Below are 14,707 nucleotides of genomic sequence, written 5' to 3'. Positions count from 1 at the left end.
GTAATAAAATGGAGGAATTGGAGCTCTTGGTCCGAGAATTGAAACCGGATATCGTAGGAATAACTGAAACATGGTGGAATGGCAGTCACGACTGGAACACAGGTATGGAGGGGTATGCGCTGTTTAGGAAAGACCGGGATAAAGGTAAAGGGGGGGGGTGGCATTGTATGTCAATAGTGAAATAAGCTGTAAAGAAATAATAGTGGATGGAATAGATAATACAGAGTCCGTCTGGGCAATACTCAAGCTGGGTAAAAGTACTACTAGAGCCTCTCCGGGGATAGTGCTTGGGGTGTGCTATAGACCGCCGGGATCGACCCAGGATATGGATAAGGAATTGTTTAATGTATTAAGGGAGGTAAATACTAATAGAAACTGTGTAATTATGGGGGACTTTAACTTCCCGGATATAGATTGGGGAACAAACGCTAGTAGCAATAATAGGGCTCAGATGTTCCTAGATGTGCTTGCGGATCAATTCCTTTATCAAGTGGTAGCTGAGCCGACGAGGGGGGAGGCCATTTTAGATTTGATTCTGGTAAGTAGTGAGGACCTTGTTGAGGAAGTGGTAGTGGGGGACAACTTGGGCTCCAGTGATCATGAGCTAATTCGCTTTAAACTAAATGGAAAGAGTACCAGAATTAAGTCAAGGACTAGGGTTTATAATTTTAAAAAGGCCAATTTTAACAAATTAAGGGGACTGGTAAGGGAAGTGGATTGGGCAAACGTATTAAGGGACCTAAAGGCAGAAGAAGCCTGGGATTACTTTAAGTTAAAGATGCAAGAGCTGTCAGAGGCCTGTATCCCCAAAAAGGGAAGAAGATTACTAAGCAAGAGACTTAGACCGAGCTGGATGAGCGACCGGCTGAAAGGGGCGATTAGGAAAAAACAGAAAGCGTACAAAGAGTGGAAGAGGGGAGGGATCAGTAAGGAAACTTACCTTAGCGAAGTCAGAGAATGTAGAGATAGAGTGAGAAAGGCCAAAGGCCGGGAAGAGTTGGACTTAGCGAGGGGAATTAAAAGTAATAGTAAGAGGTTTTACAGCCATATAAATAGGAAGAAAGCAAAGAAAGAAGAAGTGGGACCGCTGAAGACTATAGCCGGAGAGGAGATTAAAGACAATCTAGGCATGGCGCAATATCTCAATGAATATTTTGCATCGGTGTTTAATGAGGCCAATGAAGGTATTAGGGATACTAGCACCGTTACAGAGGGGCATACGGGATGGGGGATTACCGCATCCGAGGTAGAAACAAAACTAGAACGCCTTAATGGGACTAAGTCGGGTGGACCAGACGATCTTCATCCGAGAATATTGAAGGAATTGGCGCGGGAAATAGCAGGCCCATTAGCGACTATATTTAATGAATCTGTAAACTCGGGGGTAGTCCCGTTAGACTGGAGAATAGCCAATGTGGTTCCTATTTTCAAGAAAGGGAAAAAAAGTGACCCGGGTAACTATAGGCCTGTTAGTTTAACATCAGTAGTGTGCAAGGTGCTGGAGAAGATTCTGAAAGAGAAACTAGTTGAGGACCTTGAGGTTAATGGCAAATGCGATAAATTACAGCATGGTTTTACGAAGGGCAGATCGTGCCAAACGAATCTGATCTCCTTCTTTGAGAAAGTAACGGACTTATTAGATAAGGGAAATGCGGTGGACCTAATTTACCTGGATTTCAGTAAAGCGTTTGATACAGTACCCCATGAGGAACTATTGGTTAAAATGAAAAACATGGGGATCGATATGAAAATCCAGAGGTGGATAGGGAATTGGTTAATGGGGAGAATGCAGCGGGTCGTATTAAAGGGTGAATTGTCGGGTTGGAGGGAGGTTACTAGTGGAGTGCCTCAAGGTTCGGTTTTGGGACCCATCTTATTTAATCTATTTATAACTGACCTCGGGACAGATTGCAAGAGTGGGCTGATAAAGTTTGCGGATGATACGAAGGTGGGAGGAGTTGCAAACTCGGAGGAGGATAGGGATACTCTGCAGGGAGACTTGAATGAGCTTGTGAATTGGAGTATTAGAAATAGGATGAAATTTAATAGTAAAAAGTGTAAGGTTATGCACTTGGGGACGAATAATAACAATTTTAGTTACAAGATGGGGACGCATTGGTTAGAAGTAACGGAAGAGGAGAAGGACCTAGGGGTCCTTGTGGACCGCAGGATGACTATGAGTCGGCAATGTGACGTGGCGGTGAAAAAAGCCAATGCGGTCTTGGGATGTATTAGGCGAGGTATATCTAGTAGAGATAGGGAGGTCCTGCTTCCGTTGTATAAGGCACTGGTGAGACCTCATTTGGAGTACTGTGTGCAGTTCTGGTCTCCAATGTTTAAAAAAGATGAACTCAAACTGGAACGGGTGCAGAGAAGGGCGACTAAGATGATCAGAGGAATGGAAAACCTGTCGTATGAAAAGAGATTAGAGGAGCTTGGGTTGTTTAGTCTGACAAAGCGAAGGCTGAGGGGGGATATGATTGCTATCTTTAAATATATCAGAGGGGTTAATACAAGGGAGGGAGAGGAATTATTCCAGTTTAGTACTAATGTGGACACGAGAACGAATGGATACAAACTGGCCGGGGGGGAAGTTTAGGCTAGAAATTAGACGAAGGTTTCTGACCATCAGAGGGGTGAAATATTGGAACGGCCTTCCGAGGGAAACGGTGGGGGCGACGGACCTGTCTGGTTTTAAGATTAAGTTGGATAAGTTTATGGAGGGAATGGTTTAATGATAAAACATAGTAGTCAAGGAAAACCAAGCAATGGTACATGAACAACATAATGGCCAACAAGGGTCAGGCTAGAGACTCTTGCCTATATGCTCGGGGTATTACTGATCGCCATATTTGGGGTCGGGAAGGAATTTTCCTCCAGGGTAGATTGGCCGAGCCTCTGGAGGTTTTTCGCCTTCCTCCGCAGCATGGGGCAGGGATCACTAGCAGGAGGGTCTCAGCCGATTGAAGTCACTAAAACACAGGACTGGGGACTTCAACGGTAGAGTACAGGGAAGGGTCTTGCGGCCTGCAGCATGCAGGGGGTCAGACCAGATGATCATAATGGTCCCTTCTGACCTTAATGTCTATGAGTCTATTTGAAAAAAAAAAGAGGAATGGGGGGCAAATGAGAGAAGGTTTTGGTAGTGAAGAACTGCAGGGAGAGCTGATAGTATGGTAGTGAATAACATCACACATCAATTTGCGAGAAAGGGAATGAATGGCCTGTGGTTTATATGAGTAGATGATCCAAGACACCATGAAATCTATCTGAGATCTTTTGCATCACGGCAGGGGACAGGGAAGGGTTGAATATCAACCAGACATGAAATTTTCATATAAGAATGACACAAAGCCCTCGAGTTCAATTTCTTAGGGAGGGATGTGAATACTCCTTAAGAAGCAAAATTACAGCAAATAACATGCCTTAACATCAGTGTAGCAGAAGGTGGTGTAGATATCAGCTGAAACAGAATAATGATGTATGTCCCCCGTCCCTCCTCCGCCTTTATTTTCTTTCTCTGGAACTCTCACTACTGCTATCCATTTCTTTGAGGTACTTCCTAATGTACCTGCTTAACCCTATGAAATTCAGATTTAGTCCAGAGCATCACATTTTCTACAATTAATAGATTTTTTTTATGGTTTACTGAATGAATATCTTATTATAAAAATAAAATATAAAAAGCCATTTCAAGTTTTTTCAAAAGTGGAATAAAAACGCCACTTCTTTTCCATGTTTTTTCCCTGCTTTGCTTCCAGACAATAATTATTTCCATCTATACCATGATGCTTCCTGGTAAGAACAAAGTAACATGGGAACTGCCATATTCAATTAGAGTAGTCCAGTATCCACCAATAACAGCTGCTTCAGAGAAAAGGGCAAGAAACCCTGCAGTGGTCAGTTACAGGATAACCTGCCTCCAGGCAAAGTTACCTCCTAATTCCCAGCAGTTAGTGGTTGGCTTATGCCCTGAAGCATGCGGCACTGTATCCCTTCCAAAATTAGTGGATTTTGATTTTAAATTCATACTATTATCTCTGGATAACCTTGTTTTCTTTATAAGTTTCTAACCCAATTCTTGATGCTATAAGATCCTCAAAGTACACAGAATTTCTTCTAAAAACTAAGGGTGAAATCCTGGCCCCACTGAAGTCAGTGGGAAACTCCCACTGACTACAGCAGAGCCAGAATGTCATCCTAAACCACTGTATTTTGTGTGTGTGCAAACCCCATTATTAATGCCGCCAACTGTTTTCATATTTCCATGAAGCATTATGTGAACTTCACCGGCGAGGATGCAAAAACAAAACAAAAAACCACAGCTCCAGTAGGTCCTAGTAGATAAGACTAGTATGTCAACCAGTCCTGAGCCAATTTCTGCTGTTTCTCTACCCAGTGCCATTAGCAGACTGCCCAGCAGCTGACCGCCAACTCTGACAAAAGCTGTTATTGTTGAAGGCACCACCAGCAATCAAACAACCCTTCCACCCCACCCTCCAGCTGAAAACTCTTACAAGACCCAGGGCCAAATTCCCCTCTTTATTACACTGGGTTAAGAGAATGCTTCCCACCCCATCACTCAAGGACATATTTTTTTCTATCCGCTACTGTGGCACTTACTGAACAACTTGCAGCAGTGGTACCACCTCTACCTGTACAAGTCTAGCCTAAACAACCTTGCTTCCCAGTTGTAAATACGTTTGGTGAATACGATGGTGACTCAGCCTACTACGCAGAGTTATAACCATTATCATTGTCGTTATTTATTGGCATCAGCAGACATAGGCACTCCTCCTCCTTTCTGTCTCTCGACAACTATGAGTGATTCCTTCTCAAAGTGTGGCAGATGGGTTATTAGCTGATAAATACCAGTAACACATGCCAGAGGGGTACTGCTGCCAGTAACTTGCCCTAAAGTGGTTTGGGGACACTTGGGATGGGGGGAAATGCATAAAAAAGTTGGCAGCAGAAACTTAGTAATAATTTATGTTTTGTTCTGTGCTCTTTTTTCACCTTCCCTCAATGTCATTTCCCCCCCTCCCATCACGCTGTGGCAGAGACACTGAATGCTTACGAGTACAACCTAAGGCACAGTGAGATAAGGCTCAAGAAGTCTCTTTCCCTAAAAATCAAGAAAACTTATTATATGTAGATACTATGGGCCAGATCCACAGCTGGCATGAATCAGCGTCATTTCACTGAAGTTCAAGACAAGCAGCTCTAACCACTCGACACAAAATCCTTTCTGACAGCCACATCACTCCAATCAAACAGAAGGGGAACCACTAGAGCTGTAATGAAAGTTATGTTTCATTTCTCTAAAAGGCTATACATGTACCTGGCAGCTTACAGAACACTTGAAAAAGAGATGTTTCTTGGGCAAAGAGTTTACAATCTAACTCAGACAAAAATAGGATACATAAAAACCCTCACTCGAGGATGGAATTGGACACATCGTGGCCTCATGGTGTTCTGGAGCCTGTAATTCAGAATAATTTTTGCTAATACCTTTCCGTCAACGTTCCTGTGAATCTAATACTCAGCAAGACAGGAACAAAGATATGCATGTATAAGCAATACATAAATAAAATACATATAATCCTTTCCAAAGACATTAGCAGTGTCAACCTGACATAGCTTTGGAGAGCGCTACAATTCTTATTATTATCTTGAAATGGTTTGCAGGCAGTCGGGTACCTGGCCTACATTTAGGTAAGTAAGTTGTCATCATATTTAAAACCCTTCACTCTCCCTACTGAGGAAAGCCTTGATCCTTACTTACTAGAACTTGATTCTGCATAGAGTCTCCATGCTGAAAGGTCTATGTCTTAAAGAGACACTTATGTTTCTGCTTTTGCTATGTTTTCCCCCATCTTGCTATCACCCAACACAAGGGCTACACTTGTACAATATCCAAATACACAAAATAAAAAACCTCTTTTCCACAAGCTTTCCCAAGTACCTGCCTGTAGGATGCTGTCTCCTTTGTCAGGACTAAAATAACCACTACAGGAACAAAAGATACTTAAGACACTGCACAATTCCAAGTATAACAAAAAAAGATGTTCAGCGAGATTAAATTGGCCTGATAGTTTCATAAATGAGATCTCAGCTGCTATAAATTGTCCTAGCTCCATTACTTCTTCTTTAACACAGGTACAGTGACCTGTGCAAAAAGGGTAAGTGCTGTGGCAATCAATTAGTATCTGAAGATCTTTAGATTTATTATGAGACCCAGTGCATGCTGGGATGGGACACTTTTGGAGTTTATTTTGTGCAGATTATTAGCTCCGAAAGAAGGATGTATGAAATAAACCTGCCTGTTCTTTACTTTAATACCAAAGGCAGATTCTGGCCTTCATTCCAGTCCCTATAAACTACTCCAGTGACAGGATCTGCCAGGGCTAGGGAAGAATTGTCATGGACAGGAGCAGTGTAGGGCCAGTATAAGCCGCCGTATGCTGCCCTTACCCCTGGCACAGTCTATGGGAATTCTGGGTTGTGAGCAGCCCTGGGGAGACTGTAGGAAATTAGAGCTTTTCAGTTTCAGCTGCAGTTTCTGCAGCAACCCAAAATCCAGAGAGCGCATCTCCCCACCTGCTGGCTTGGGCTTTCTGTGCTGCATCTCTCAGGAGCTGTAGCACAGACTCTTCCACACAGCATATTAATGAAAGAATCCTAGAACCTGGGACACAGAAAATGATGGGATCAAAACAGAGCTCCAACTCCATTAGGGCTAGATTGTGCCAGGGAAGCCACAGGTGCATCTTGAGAGGTGTGGAATTGCACTGCCCCACAGGAAGCTCCAGCAGGGACAAAGACAAAAGGAGACCAGGACTGGATGGTGCAGAGGGTGTCAGGGGCCATTGCTTCACTTCATGTGGCGGCTCAGAGGGAGGAGTCAGGGAATGGAGAGAGAGATTTTGTCTTTTCCTTGTGCATCAGTTTAATAAATCCCTTAATACTTAGATGAGCCAAATTTGTGCCTTGATGCCACCTATGAACTTGAAGGGATGGGAATGGTTCAGAAAAAATAATATGCAAAGGGGGATTGCTCCTTTTGTTCAATAAATGGCTGGGTTTGTGTCTGTTCTTCAATATAGTTCTGCAATGTTGAGTCTGGTGTTGTGTCAAGTAGGCTCTTCTCTCTCTCTCTCTCTCTCTCTCTCTATTGAATGGCTCTTATGTTATTAAAATGTTTTCACTCTTTATTGTCAACTACCATACTTGCATTTTTCTAATGCTGGGGCTGTTTGCCATTTTTAATCTTTAATTCTCTTGGTAGTTTGAGAAGTAGGGCATGGATTACTTGTAGGAGAGCATTATTTCAGTCACAAGTGAGCAGACAAAACATGCAAGATATAAAATACTCCACAATCCTATAGTCCATCAACTGAAGACCCAATTTACGCTGGATTTGGCAAAATCGAGACGATAGCCAAAACACAACCCATCAGCTTTCGGCAAAACCAAGCTTGCCTTTGCTGTCTCTGTTCTATAAACCTCTGAATAACTCTTCTTTGTTAATTACTACAACAGTGTATTAATTTTAACTTCACAAAGAGATGTCCAGTGTTCTGACTTGGGTTGTCAGCTGGAGTAAATGGGCATATCTCCACTGCTGTAAATGCCACTATGACTATTTTTACTAGCTGAAGATCAGGCTCTCTGTTTTTACTGTGACTTTTTAAAGGATTTAGAGTACACGGGTTTCTAACCTTCCTGAGCAAAGACAAAACAGATTAGGAATAGGAAAGTAATATATATATATATAGAAAGAGAGAGAGATATACCTATCTCCTAGAACTGGAAGGGACCCTGAAAGGTCATCAAATCCAGCCCCCTGCCTTCACTAGGCAGGACCAAGTACTGATTTTGCCCCAGATCCCTAAGTGGCCCCCTCAAGGATTGAGCTTACAACCCTGGGTTTAGCAGGCCAATGCTCCCCCCACTGAGCTATCCCTCCCCCAAGTAGCTCAGCCTTGCTTTGGATCATTCTATGTTCCTGCTTTTCCCAACATGCCCAAGTGCCCTCCTTCAGGCATCTCAAACTCCTCTATACTCTGGGTCCTGTTCCTCCATTTCCAGGCACCTCGTGCCGTCATTTACATCTGCACGAAGCAAGGGCAACAGGGGTGCAAAATGCTACCGAAACAGAATGGTAGTACTTTGCACCTGCTCGGTACAGGTGCACATGGCTGTTCATTCAGTCCAAGTCCCCTTCCACTTCCTAAAGTTTAATATTCTGTCCCTTGGACTTTGATCCCATTTGCGAGTGTGAATAAGGCCTCTCTCTGCTCATAATCTAAATTGAACTGATAGTCATGTAGGGTGGCAGCACTAGAAATCTAATGTCTCTACTTATTCACAGAACATGTGCAGCATAGGATGTATACTCATAATCCTAAAAACTGGCCTCCTCAAAGTTTCTTCTTTTCCAAGAAGGAGAATAAGTACAGCTCATTTAATTAGCCTCGTTATTTTAAACTCTTGAGATCAGGTAACATCAGTTGTCCTTGCTCTGCCTTCTCCAAATCATCAAAATCCTTTCTGTGGTATGACTGGTCTCTACTGCTGGACAGGGCACTCCAGATCGGTCAAACAAGTGTCATAGGCAGTAACAGTACCCTCTCTTTTGTATCGTATCCCTTGTTAATAAAGGTGTCTCATGTTTTCTTCCTGCAGATCTGTGAACTAGGTCACTGCTAGGCTGAAGGAGGGAAGACAAGTGTTCAGACTGCAGTGGGTGTGACACCTCCCACCAGCAAGATATCAAAGGCCTTTCAAAAAAAATAAAATGGAGGGGGCAGAGAGGCAGGAATGAACCAATGTAGAACAAAATATGCCAGAAGCCATGAGGATTTTTCTGCTGCCTCCTTTCACAAATTTTCCCTTCCTGTGAAACCATGAGCACAAATGTGATGGGAGTTAGTCCCATTACCTAGGCACTACATGTCCTAATGGAAGGCACTCAGGCGCAGACGTACGGTGATGAGCACAGTATATTGAACAGAACAGAACAGGGCTGTGGGACTCCCAGTTAATAAGTGAAAAGGTCTTACCTGCTTAAGCAGAGGGGAGAGCTTCAAGGCTGCTGTGTCCTGTGGTTAAAGAACCAGGAAGGCTCTCTGGCTCCTGGGAAGAAATATAAACCGATATATTCCATTTATTCTCAGATGACATCACAGGGCGTCTGATACGATATACACTTAATAATGTCCCTGCCCAGGCCATTTCCCCATCACTATTTTCCAAAGATTGGTAATTTAAGATACAATAACCCAGATCCTCTGCTGTGCCCAGCCTCCTCTGAATGCAGCAGGTGGGGGGAGCACCAAGGAGCTGTTTGCAGACTGGCCCTGGTAGAGACATCTAGGAGCTGTTCTAAAGGAAGCCAGTTGGTAATGTCCCCAAAAAGACATCTGTCAGATGGGGACGGCTGCATCACAGCATGCTCCAGCCATGCCCCTACACTGGGGAGCCTATGAACTATCTATCCTGTCTGAGGATTTTCCCATCTCGGGGGAATCTTGAGCAGTGGAGATACAGCCATTTATGGTGCAAAAAAAAAAAGAAAAAAAAGAGTGGCAGAGGACAACATCCTGGCCTGATATTTTGCAATCTCTTAGAAGCCAAAGGATCATTCTCCCAACTAGCCCTTTACTCTCCTCCACTCACAAAATCCTCACGTTGCACTAACTAGCCTGCTGGCTGAGAAGGGCCAGGGAGAGTTCCCACTGGGGTCCAGCCGTGCTGCTGCTAGTTAGAGCTCTTGAGAAAATGATCTGAGATGTAGCCTCACCCCTACAGGAGGCTGAGCATGGTCCTGTTTCCTCAGCAGAGCACAGAAGGAAACGCTCAGGCTGAGGTCTCAGATTGAGATAACTCCTGTCGGTCTGGGTTGTCCTACTAGAAGACCACCCGGGATTGGTCGCAGACCTATTGTACTTTAATTTTAGAATGTCACGCATTACATTGGCCAGGTACATAGTTAAACTTGAAGTGTAAAACAGCTGAATGGGTTTGCTACTCCTGAAGGTCCTGTTCATGCAGGGGATGCTTGCTGCGATTCCTGTTATTTTTTAATACTAGAAGTGAGGATGAAAACATCACCGCCCCACCCTTAACCACTGCCACCAGCTTTCCTATTCATTTCAGGTTCCACATCCACGGCTGCCATTGTTGTTTCTTAATTCCTCCGTGGACTTGACTTAGTCGTCTGCCGGGACTCTCTTTCTCTCCCTCACCATCCCTTTGCCCATCTATCCCCTGCTTCTTCTGTGTCCCTTGCTACTATCTCACCACTACTGCCGTTACCGCCTTCTCTTCTGCAGCTCCTGGCATTGGGGTAGGCTTTCCTGTATATATACCTATTGACATTCTGGGCCATACCTCAGCCAGTGTCCAACACTTTCCATGATAAGATCCTGTTTTCAGTTGCTTATAACTTTATCAAACTAACAATTCAGGCTAAAATCTTCCATGTCCGATGTCTGCCTCATAGCATGTGATCATGTTTTTAAAGACTATATTGTAATATAAAAGGGGGCTGAAACAAAGCCACACAGGCAGCTTTAATTGGGGCGTTTCCTAACTTTTCAGTGCTTGACTACATCTTCAATGTACTTTTAATGTAGGTTTGTGTGTGTGGTTTTGTTTCATGTTTTTGGCACAGGTCTGTGTCAATTACAGTTTTATACCCATTGGTCTCATTAATTTTTAGCTTTGGTCTCCAGCAGTTGACAGGTTTTGTTTCTTAAATACACCTCTACCTCGATATAACGCTGTCCTTGGGAGCCAAAAAAAAACTTACCGCGTTATAGGTGAAACTGTGTTATATTGAACTTGATCTGATCCACCGGAGTACACAGCCCCGCCCCCCCCAGAGCACTGCTTTACCGCATTATATCCAAATTCATGTTATACCGGGTGGCGTTATATCAAGGTAGCGGTGTATTATACCTTGAAGAGGATGGTTTCATAAAACGTTGGCAGCAAGTTAATATCAAGAGACTTCTCTGTCCGACTGGGTAGAATCCACCATTCACCTCTGTGCAGTAATTAGTTACAGTGGAATTAGCGGAATTCGTGGAAACAAAGCTCCAGCCTGCATTGATTTTACCCATCCACTGGATGCAGAGGAATTTTATAATAAACTAATTAAATTTGCTCTGGCTCGGCAGAACAATCAATGCTGTGGAGACAGATGAGCATAGTCATCACTTACAGCCCTACTAGGCACTCTGATGCATGGCTGATGCAAAATAATGCTAAAAGGTCTGATCCTGGGGAGGGGGAATATATATCTATATGAATAGCTATAAACAGTAGACCAAGATTTTAGACAAGGATATAAACTAAAGCAGGGACAGATCTGTAACCTGTAAATTGATTCACAGGATGGCATTAACAAGAACATTAATACGGCACTTGAACAGGGTTTTGTTTTAAATAACTAGCACTTTCAAGCTGTCCCCTAAGGCCAGAGTTGGATATATGCTCTTAAATGTCCTAAACAGTATGAAGTCCTTATTATTTCTTGCAACTTGCAAATATTTACTACACTGATCAACTGTCTGCATCAGAACAGTGGAAATCCTGGACTGCAAAAATATGCCAGGCTATAATTTATCACCCACCCCCCTTAAACCCACCCCATCCTCTTGTTTTTGGACACAATGGGACAGATCCTCAACTGGTGTACATGGTCACAGCTCTATTGTGGAGCTGTGGGATGATCCACCCCAAAGAGTTCATGACCTGCTCTCACTAGGACCTTGAAAATGAAAACTTCCTTTATCAAGATTTGCTCACTTACCACAATGAAATAAACCTTGCCAAAGTTTTGCTTGCAAATAATGCAATTACTTTATCTCAGTACACTGAGCAGATGATCTGTTGACACAGATTATGCTGAATGAGGAGTGCTGCGTAGTAGGTAGAACCCTGGACCGGTTCTCAAGAAACCTGTATTCTGTTCCTGGCTCTGCCACCACCCTGCTGTGTGGACTTTGGCAAGTCATTTCAGCTCTGTGCCTCAGTTTCCCCATCTGTAAAATGAGAATAATGATCCTTCCTTTCTAACGCAGTGTAGTTGTTGCCTGTCAGTCCTCATCCTCAAAGGAAATCTGCACACTTTCAAAAGACAAGCCTAGGAATTTAAATTCATTACTACGCTAGACACTAAAAATCATGGACTAAACAGAGACACTGGATTTAAGGTTTATTACAACAATCTGTAACCCACTGTGACAGACCCAGACCAGTGGGGTACAGGAGTCTGGTAGAGGGCAAATATACTGGTCACTGGATGAGCAGTTTTCTGTTCCCTGAGTGACCAGGGAAGGGGCTGCACTAGAGTAATCAGGAACCTGCTGGAACCAGTTAAGGCAGGCAGGCTAATTAGGACACCTGGAGTCAATTAAGAAGAAGCTGCTAGAATCAGTTAAGGCAGGCTAATCAAGGGACCTGGGTTTTAAAAGGAGCTCACTTCAGTTTGTGGTGTGAGTGTGAGGAGCTGGGAGCAAGAGGCGCAAGGAGCTGAGAGGGTGTGCTGCTGGAGGATGGAGGAACACAAGCGTTATCAGACACCAGGAGGAAGGTCCTGTGGTGAGAATAAAGAAGGTGTTTGGAGGAGGCCATGGGGAAGTAGCCCAGGAAGTTGTAACAGCTGCATGACAGCTACAGGAGGTACTATAGATAGTTGCAGTCCACAGGGCTCTGGGCTGGAACCCGGAGTAGAGGGTTCCCCCCAAACCTCCCAATTGACCTGCACTGTGGGTTCTTCCAGAGGGGAAGGTCTCTGGGCTGTTCCCCAACCCACATGGTGAATCTCTGCGGCAAGAAAATCCGCCAATAAGAGCAGGACCCACCAAGATAGAGGAGGAACTTTGTCACACCCACTAACCCCCCTTTTGTCCTATGACTGCCGAGGGGTTAATGGGTCACTCTACCTTGAATGGTCCCTTTACAATATGTGCTAACTGCTTGTGCTAAACAATCTGTTCCACCTTGCATGTAGCTGTGACAGTCAGAGTACCTTCCCCAGACCTGAAGAAGAGCTCTGTGTGGGTTGAAAGCTTGACTCTCTCATCATCAGCAGCTGGTCCAATAAAAGATACAACCTCACTCATCTTGTCTCTCTAATTTCCTTTCTATGGCACTTTGAGATCCACTGATGTGCTCATTCAATAAAAAAGAGCATCTATCCTTTGCTACAGATACTGAACACATCATTACATTTGTTTTTAATTTGGACTACTGTAACACCTCTTTCAACAAACAACGAACAGGCATAATTACCTAGTACCCAAACACATAATGCAGCTTACACAGTCTGTTTATTCTTATCTGCCCACTACTCCCCTTGCACCCCTTGGAAACATGGTGTGTTGTCATTAGTCACAAGTCTATTTGTCTAATTTAGGCCCTCATGCTGCAAGCTGCTCCATACAGCTGGATCTCTGCACTCTTGCAGAGCTCCATTAACTTCACAGAGCTGCTTGCAGTACTGGAGGTTAGGACTGTAAATTCCTCTGGGCCGGGACCTTGTCTTTGTATATACTCCACCTGCAGAGTGATATACAAATAAGTAACAATAAAAGCATGAAATCACTACCACTTATTTTATAGCTTTTTATCCAACAATACTTTATAAAGTGGGGCTGCAAATGGGCTCTGATCCATTAACACAGAAGCTTTCATCATATTTTCCCCAGAGTATAGACTATTGCAGTAGAGTTGTTGTTTTTCCTCACAGTAGCACAGAGCTTAGACCCAGGTGAAAAACTTCATTTTCAAACAGAATGTAAGAACCTTCCTATACCTGCAGGGCGTCACTTGGGATACACTGTTATTTTTTATTAATTTGCCAAGTGCACTAAAACGAAGGTCAAACACGTCTGAATTTCAGCTGGTGCTGATGAGAGCTCCCGCAAAAGATTTAGACCTGGAGTCCAGATAATGATGGTATAAATCGAGGTTCAAATGAAATCGAGAGAGTTACACAGATTTACACCAGCTGAGGAGCTGGCCCTAAATTTTGGAAAGGTTTGCAGTGGGACCTTTGGTTCTACTTCTGAACCAAAGATCAATGTCAAGCGTCCTCCAGACTGAGAAAGAGTCAGATCTACAAGGAAACTATTGTCACCCATTTGCTGTGCAAATCTACTCTACTGGCTTATGAAGGGTGTATAATTCAGTGCACTTTTCCTCGTTACCAACATTTCTGCCACTGAGAGCTGGATTGTTAACACTGTTGGAAAATACTCACTGTTCAGACAATTTATTCAAGCACTAACGCTCCGAAAACAAGCAGCACAACACTGGCCAATATAAATCTATTTATTCTAAAAGCTATTAAATTACTTCTGTGTTACGAATGACTGGATTACTCAAACACTTTTTCATTCCCAGTGGTGAAGCAGCACCACTTGTCCAAAGACAGGAAAAGGATACAGTCTAAAAATCCCATTTACCCTAAAGTGATCCATGGAAAATTCTTCATCAGGCAAGAAACCTGAAAAAAGTTTGCTGTTGTGAAAAGACATCTCTGCACCACTACTATTCATCTGAACACATAGTGACTGAGAGTCCTAAAAGGAGACTGAGGCAGAGATTGGCTGCAATGGTGTGGAAGATTCAAAGCTCTCTCGGCACCCAAGAATCCCTCAGCTGCAGTCTGAAATATGCTGCAGACAGTGTT

The 14,707-nt window shown here is 43.6% G+C and overlaps 1 protein-coding gene across 26 annotated transcripts in view; it reads right to left on the bottom strand.

Annotated features, from left to right (window-relative positions):
* Positions 1-14,707, bottom strand: part of MAP2 (microtubule associated protein 2) — a 350,150-nt gene that overhangs the window by 149,034 nt on the left and 186,409 nt on the right. For 25 of the 26 annotated variants that reach the window (XM_034785842.1, XM_034785840.1, XM_034785849.1 and 22 more), the window contains one exon: positions 9,066-9,138. The exons of the other annotated variant lie outside the window; for it this stretch is intronic. The gene's annotated coding sequence lies outside the window, so the exon portion shown is untranslated. The remainder of the gene's footprint in view (positions 1-9,065; positions 9,139-14,707) is intronic. 26 annotated transcript variants of the gene reach the window in all.

Source organism: Trachemys scripta, chromosome 11 (assembly GCF_013100865.1).
Source record: "Trachemys scripta elegans isolate TJP31775 chromosome 11, CAS_Tse_1.0, whole genome shotgun sequence".
Taxonomy (NCBI): domain Eukaryota; kingdom Metazoa; phylum Chordata; order Testudines; family Emydidae; genus Trachemys; species Trachemys scripta.
The sequence above is the reverse complement of the archived record's forward strand: the minus strand, read 5'-3'. Positions and strand labels throughout refer to the sequence as shown.